The 8,227-nt window shown below is 40.7% G+C and overlaps 2 pseudogenes; one reads left to right on the top strand and one right to left on the bottom strand.

The window, feature by feature from the left end:
* Positions 1 to 935: 935 nt before the first annotated feature.
* On the bottom strand, positions 936 to 2,894 carry LOC117800831 (annotated as a pseudogene).
* Positions 2,895 to 5,833: 2,939 nt separating this feature from the next.
* LOC117800832 overlaps positions 5,834 to 8,227 on the top strand; it is a 3,484-nt pseudogene continuing 1,090 nt past the window's right edge.

An 8,227-nucleotide genomic window follows, 5' to 3' on the forward strand; every position in this document is an offset into this window, starting at 1 on the left:
CAGGACCTGTGAGGAACAAACCTGGTTTTGTTAGAATTCTCTGATGGGTGCTGCTGAGGCCTGTCTTGCAGTCACAATGAGAACCCAAGGGCTGGTGCAGCCACAGCAGAGGCTCTGGTCAGGGAAGCATCTCTGGGAATGTCCACAAGCACAGGGCGCAGGGGGTGCCCGGGCTTTCCTAGCCTGAGCATCCCTGTCAGGAGCCTGAGATGTAAAGGGGACAGTGTTAGAGTCCACATTCTCAGGAAGAGAAGTGAAGGTAGTGATGTAAAAAGATGGACAGACTTTATATGAAAACTGTGGCTTTGTATTAACCTTCATTAAAGTTATGTAAAGGACATGGTTGCCAATTATATTTTCTTTCAAATGAAGAATATAACTCATGATTATGGTATTGGGAAATCTAAGGAAAATTTATTTGTCATAGTATAAGTCACTTGAAAGTATTTTTAAGAAATCCAAATTGCCACATATAAGATGTAGAAATTTCCCAGTATTTTTGACCAGGATGGGGAAGCTATTAGGATTTTATGAAAATGGACAAAGGGGAAACTGTGTATATATCAGACAGAGCAGAAACTTAATAGATTAAGAAGGGCACACGATCTGAAGAGGACCCGGTGTTCTACACAACTAATGAGTCACCCGGTGTTCTACACAACTAATGAGTCACTGAACAACTAATGAGTCACTGAACAACTAATTAAGTCAACTAATTAAGTCCACTGAACACCTGGACTTAATTAAAAAATATAAAGTAAAAAATATAAAATACAATGTATGGAGAAGTTGAATTCAAACAAACGGAAATTCCACAAGTTATAAAGAAGGAGCAGTTTCTACTTTCATAGGCTGATCAAAGAATAGCAGTTCCTGGCTTTCAGGCTATGACCATGCAATCATGGACAATTCTTCAGCCACAGAACGATTTGCTTTTACAACACTGGATCCCCAATGATTCTTTTCAGAGCCCTCCTTATGTCTCTGTTCCTCAGGCTGTAGATGAAGTGGTTCAGCATGGGTGTGACCACCGTGTACATCACCGAGGCCACTGCACTTGCGTGGGAGCTCTGGGTAACAGCAGAGCTAAGGTACACTCCTAGGCTCGTACAATAAAATAAGGAGACAACTGAGAGGTGAGATGCACAAGTGGAAAATGCTTTATACTTGCCCTGAGCTGATGAGATCTTATGTATGGAGGAAACTATCTTAGAGTAAGAGTAAAGGATCCCAGTGAGGGGACCACCAGCCAGCAGCATGGTTGCAATAAAAATCACCATGTCATTAAGAACTGAGGGCTTCAGAGTGGAGGGGGTGGGGGATTGGGATAGGCTGGTGATGGGTATTAAGGAGGGCACATATTGCATGGAGCACAGGGTGTTATACACAAATAATGAATCATGGAACATTACACCAAAAACTAAGGATGTACTGTATGGTGACTAACATAATAGAATAAAAAATATTTAAAAAAATAAAATAATAAAATTTAAAAAAAAGAAAAGTGTCAGAACAGGCAAATTGGACCACCTGCTTGATTTCACAGAAAAAGTGGAAGATTTCCACCAATATACAGAAGGACAGCCATGACACCATTAAGCTTTGTAATAAGGAATTCAGGGCACTCATGATCCAGGACACCAGAACCAGCAGCGCACAGAGCTGGGGGTTCATGAGGACCATGTAATGTAGGGGGTGACAGATGACCACAACCCGGTCATAGGCCATCACAGAGAGGAGAAACTCATCCAATCCTGCAAAGAGTAGGAAAAAATACATCTGTGTGACGCAGCCTTCATACGATATGACTTTGCTCTGAGTCTGGATGTTCCACAGCATCTTGGGGACGGTGGTGGAGGTGAAACAGATGTCTGCAAAGGACAGGTTGGCCAGGAAGAAGTACATGGGGGTGTGGAAGTGGGAGTCAGAGCTGACGGCCATGATGATGACCAGATTTCCAAACACAGTGGTCAGGTACATGGAGAGGAAAAGCCCAAAATATTAGGGGCTGCAATTCTGGTTTCTCTGAAAATCCCAGAAGAAGAAACTGAAATTACTGAATCATTGCCTGGTTCTACATGGTCAAGGTGACTACCAGGGAACAAAAAAATAACATGACAAATTTTTTCCAATAATGAAGATTATAAATATAATTGAAATTACACAATTTGTATTTTATATTCAAAAGTAAATATACATAGTTTTTGTATAGAACTTGTCCCCTGTTTGGATGCCCCCCATGCCAGCTGTGAATAGGAATGTGCATCCCACACTTGGCCTTTTCCCCAAGTACTCATGTATTCTATACTTTCAATGAGAAATTCTGTCACATGTTTGAGGAATAAACTTGAGTACTGACTAACCTCCGGGCAACTAGTATTGGTGTCAAGAAGCAAAAGTCTACACATTCAGTGATGGAGAAGATAAGCAAATAAAAGATCAGACAGAATATCAGAAGGTTACAGGTGCAATGAGGAAAAAGCTAGTATAAAGGAAAGAGTGGATAGGGTGTTATTTTTTACCAGTTGCTCAGGTAGACAACACATTTACACAGATGCTCCAAGGGGGGAACAGCAGGAGACACAAGATTATCCAGGGAAGCGTGTGCCAAACAGATGGAACAAACAATGCAAAGGCTTTCAGAAAAGACTTGGGTGTTTTGTCCATTAATTTTTAAAACTTGAGTATGTTTGCCACACTGTGTTACATTAATTTTGGTTGTACAACACAGTGACTCAAGAAGTTTAAATGTTGTACCATGTTCACGACATTGTAGCTGCCATCTGTCACTACACAACGCTATCACTGACTATATTGCCCAGGCTGTGCCTTTTATTCCTGTGACTCATTCATTCCTTAAATGGAAGCCTGTATCTCCCACTCACCTTCACCATCCTGCTTTCTGTTTGTTCATTTATTGTTTTGAAAAATCAAGGCTCAAGCAGACAAGTTCATAAGAATGAGGAATATAAACCTGGATTCCCCTGACTTCTTTTCTTTAATAATAATTTTTTATTATGTTATGTTAGTTACCATACAGTATACCCTTAGTTTTTGATGTAAAGTTCCATGATTCATTATTTGCGTATAACACCCAGTGCACCATGCAATACGTGCCCTCCTTACTACCCATCACCAGCCTATCCCATTTCCCCATCCCCCACCCCTCTGAAGCTCTCAGTTTGTTTCCCAGAGTCCATAGTCTCTCATGGTTCATTCCCCCTTCTGTTTACTCCTCCTTCATTCTTCCCTTCCTTCTCCTACAGATCTTCCTACTTCTTCTGTTCCATAAATGAGTGAAACCATATGATAATTGTCTTTCTCTGCTTGACTTATTTTACTTAGCATAATCTCCTCCAGTCCCATCCATGTGGCTGCAAATGTTGGGTAATCATTCTTTCTGATGGCTGAGTAATATTCAGTGGATTCACCTGACTTCTAATCTGGTCTCTTGGGAACAAAGCATCAGCAGGGAAAATTTTCCTTTCTGTCCAGACCAGTGGCCCACTGGGAATGAAATGCTCTGAGGTCGGATTAACAATGGAAACAGTGCCTAATGAGCAGACACACAGGGTATTATAAATATCTCTTCTCCCTCTGAACTTCAATATGTGAAACCTTGCTCTTGCTAGGACATGGTTGTTGCTTTTGGGTTCCTAAGTCTGGCTGGGGGACCCATGATTCACCCCTTCCTGCTGTCCTGTCTGGGAACAGAATTTGGTCTCCATCATCAACCATCCAGGGAGGAATTGGGACATTGACACGGAGCCTTTTATCTTATAGACCTCACCCAGGTGAGTCTGAGAGCTCAGCATGCATTTCATGAATCGACATGGATGGAACTGGAGGGGATTATGCTAAATGAAATAAGTCAAGCAGAGAAACAATTATCATTTGGCTTCACTCATATGTGGAACATCAGAAATAGCACATTGGACCTTAAGGGAAGGAAGGGAAAACTGAAGGGGGGGAAATCCAAGGGGGAGACTAACCATGAGAGACTATGGACTCGAGAAACAATCTGAGGGTTTCAGAGCGGAGGGGGTAAGGTATAGGTTAGCCGGGTGATGGGTATTAAGGAGGGCACGTGTTTTAATGAGCACTGGGTGTTATATGCAAATAATGAATCGTTGAACACTACCTCAAAAACTAATGATGCACTGTATGGTAGCTAACGTAACATAATAAAAAATTAAATAAATAAGAAAGGCTAACACACACACACACACACACACACACACACACACATCATTGCCAGGACTAATGTTAGGGAGCTTTTCCCCCTATGGTTTCTTCTAGGAGTTATATGGCTTAAAGTCTTACATTTAAGTCTTTACTCCACTTCTGAGTTAATTTTTGTGAGTAATGTAAGATTATGTTCTGACTTCATTCTTTTGCACATGAATATTACTTTCCAACATTTATTGAGGAGAATATCTTAAAAAAAAGAAGAAGAAGAAGAAGAAGAATCAGAGAGAATGGAACCTGAGAAAATTTTCTGAGATCACCTGAAAGTAGGTAGACTCATTACAATTATTTTATGTAAAGTGTTCAAAAGAGAAGTGTCCGCTGGACTCAGCAATACAGGCATCATTGTTGACAATAAGTCCAGTTGGATGAGACAGGGGAAGGAAATGGGGGACATAAAGAGGTTGCAGTGAAATTACAACATGCCCAAGGAGTTTGCAGCTAAGGGGGGCAGGAAAACAGAGTGCTTGGTTTGGAGTTGTTTTTGTTGAACTGTTTAAGATGTGGCGGTTTTCAGCATGTTCTGTATTTACAGAAAGACCCAGACCCCTGCAGGTAGCTGTTCCCCTGCAACAGCAGTTCCTGAGACATACAGTTCTCAGCATCTTCTCTCACGGTGGCTATTCAAATAAAAAATTGTGTTTCATATGCAAAACGGGGAATGCTAACTAGCTTTACATTGTAATAGTTCATTGCCAAGAGCTGTGATCTGTGAGGTAGGAGGAAAAACTCAGCCACATCTCTTTACAGGCGATCATTGCTCACTTGCTCACATGAAGGAGCTCTATTGTAAGATTGTTCCATACACTGAAGAACACTGTCTGCCCCCCTCGGAGGATGGGTGCTGCTATCCCCTTCATTTGATTCAGGAAATTCATATTTGGGTTAGATTGGTTGTCTCTCCCAAGTTCAAGCTGCTTATATGTGGTAGATCTGACATTCAAAACCTGGTTGTCTGATTCCAAAAGTTTTGCATTTAAAATCATTTGGAAAATCTCTTACTATTTCATCTTTAAAAATCCCCCTCTATTGTCAAACATTGTATATATTCTGTTGTAAATTGCAGGTTTGTTCCTTTTGCACATTTTTTTCTAGAGGGGTATTTAAACAGAAAAATGTCCTGACACCTTAAAAATAAGACTTCATTCTAGTTTGGATGCATTGTGCTTTTTTCTGCTTTGTTAATTTTTCTGGGCATCAGGGGATGTGGATTGGGACTGGAATGCTGCCAGAACCAGGGAAGCTCTCTGCTCATCATAGTCTCTCAGGGACCCCCTGAGCTTATTAGATCTCTTTTCCCCCTTGTGTCCATTTCTTTCCTTTCTTTGTTTTTAGAACTGCTTTCTTACGTTGCTTTAAATACAGGACACACGATGATCATATTAAAATGGAGCCCATGCTTCATGTTCTTGGGAAGCTTACTAACTAGAATTTAACTACGATTTACACATTCCTTGGGGTAAAGGTGATCTGATGTTGACAGCTTTTCTTCCACCATTTCTTTCAACGTTATTGTGGCTGGAGTGAGAAGTGCCAGGAGGCCGGAGTGCACTGTGTGTGTGTGTGTACATGTGTGTTGTGGGGCATGAGCAGTCCTCAGGGCAATGGTACCCGAGTTCATATACTCCAATATGTGACCCTTAAATGCAGAATGTTCACCAACAGATGGAAATAAGGAAGGGATCTATCTCTAGTCACAGAACACTTTGGAACACAATTAATAAGATGCAAAGAACACCATGAGAAGGAAGGACTCCCTGTGTCTTGAAGTCCCATCAGCGGCAGGAAAGCCCCCTTGGTCCTCAACATTCTCTGCCACCACCTCTCCTCTCTCTCCCTCTTGCTCATTCCCTCACCGCACTGACTGCATGTTGAGATCTGCAGATCTGCAGTAAGTGTCATCTGCAGGGCCTTTGCTCTGCTTTCCCTGCAGGGCACCCACCTCCCCCAGATATCCTCCTGCTTCCTGCTCAGTCTTTCTGGAAGCCTCTGTAAAAATGTCACCTTCTTTGCAGGTCTTCCTGAACAACTTCTTTTTTTGTAATAATTTTTTTATTATGTCATGTTAGTCACCATACAGTATATCCTTAGTTTTTGATGCAATGTTCTATGATTCATTATCTGTGTATAACACCAGTGCACCATGCAATACATGCCCTCCTTAATACCCATCACCGGCCTATCCCAGTCCCCCACTCCCCTCCCCTCTGAAGCCCTCAGGTTGTTTCCCAGAGTCCATAGTCTCTCATGGTTCATTCCCCCTTCTGTTTACTCCCCCTTCATTCTTCCCTTCCTTCTTCTACTCATCTTCCTGGTATTTCCTATGTTCCATAAATGAGTGAAACCATATGATAATTGTCTTTCTCTGCTTGACTTATTTCACTTAGCATTATCTCCTCCAGTCCTGTTATTAAAACTTAGCACCACCCTCCCTATCTACTCCTTTTTATACCACTTTTTTTTCCCCTGCATGGCACCTGTTGCTGTCTGACATGGCATATGATTTTTATTTTTTATATATATTCTTTCCCCATCACTGGATTCTATAGGCTTTTTCTTCCTCCAAGTTTTTATTTAAATTCCAGTTAGTTAACACACAGAGTAATATTAGTTTCAGGTGTAGAACTTAGTGATTCAGCACTTCTGTGCAACAGTAGCTCGTCACCACAAGTGCCCTCCTTCATCCCCATCATTATTTTCACCTTTCCCCTGCCCACCTCCCTCCCTCAGTTTGTTCTCTATAGCTAAGAGTCTGTTTCTTGCTTTGCCTCTCTTTTTTTCTCCCACTATATTTTTTGTTTTGTTTCTTAAATTCCACACATGAGTGAAATCATATGGTATTTGTCTTTCTGTGACTGACTTATTTCACTTAGGATAACAGACTCTGGCACCATCCAGAGTGGCAAGATTTCATTCCTTTTTGTTGCTTAGTAATATGCTATTATACTATATTATATTAATTATATTATATTATATTAATTGTACTAGATAGATATATCACTTCTTCTTTATCCATTCATTGCTTGATGGACATTTAAAATTTCTCCATAGTTTGGCTATTATAGATACTGCTGCTATAAACTTTGGGGTGTATTTATTCCCTTTGAATTAATATTTTTGCATCCTTGGGTAAGTACATAGTAGTACAATCTGTGGAATGGGAGAAGATATTTACAAATGACATATCTGATAGAGAGTTAGTATCCAAAATCTAAAAAGTTCTTATCAAACTCAACACCCAAAAAATAAATAATCCAGTTAAGAAATGGGCGGCAGATATGAATAGATACTTTTCCAAAGAAGACATCCAGATGGCTAATAGACACATGAAAAGATGCTCAACATCACTCATCATCAGGGAAATGCAAATAAAAACTAAGTGAGCTATCACCTCACAGCAGTCAGAATGGCTAAAATGAACAACACAGGAAGCAACAGGTGTTGTCAAGGATTCAGAGAAAGGGGAACCCTCATGGAGTGTTGGTAGGAATGCAAACTGGTGCCGGCACTCTGGAAAACAGTATAGTGGTTCCTGAAAAAGTTAAAAACAGAGCTACCCTATGATTCAACCATTGCACTTCTAGGTATTTACCCAAAGGATGTATGCAGTTTGCCATCTCAGCGCCCTCTGCTCTTTGCCTAGAAGTTGATGTACTGGACATTATTCCTCACATGCAGGAAAGCATTTCTCATTAAAACTATAATACATGCCCTCTTAGGGAAAAGCTGAATACACAAGAATTCCTAATCAGGATGTCAAGTAACATCCCTTAGATTGGATCAGATCTATACAAAAAATAAATAGCTTTTTCTTGATAACAAAAGAGAAATGGTAGCCCGTCACTCTGTTAATAATGCCCATTTGCTACAAATCAAAACCACAAGGAGGTATCGCCTCAATTTGTCCGAATGGCTAAAATCAACAAGACAAGAAACAACAGATGTTGGTGAGGATGTGCAGAAAGAGGAACCCTCTTGC

The sequence above is a fragment of the Ailuropoda melanoleuca genome, unplaced genomic scaffold (genome assembly GCF_002007445.2).
Source record: "Ailuropoda melanoleuca isolate Jingjing unplaced genomic scaffold, ASM200744v2 unplaced-scaffold8310, whole genome shotgun sequence".
Classification (NCBI taxonomy): domain Eukaryota; kingdom Metazoa; phylum Chordata; class Mammalia; order Carnivora; family Ursidae; genus Ailuropoda; species Ailuropoda melanoleuca.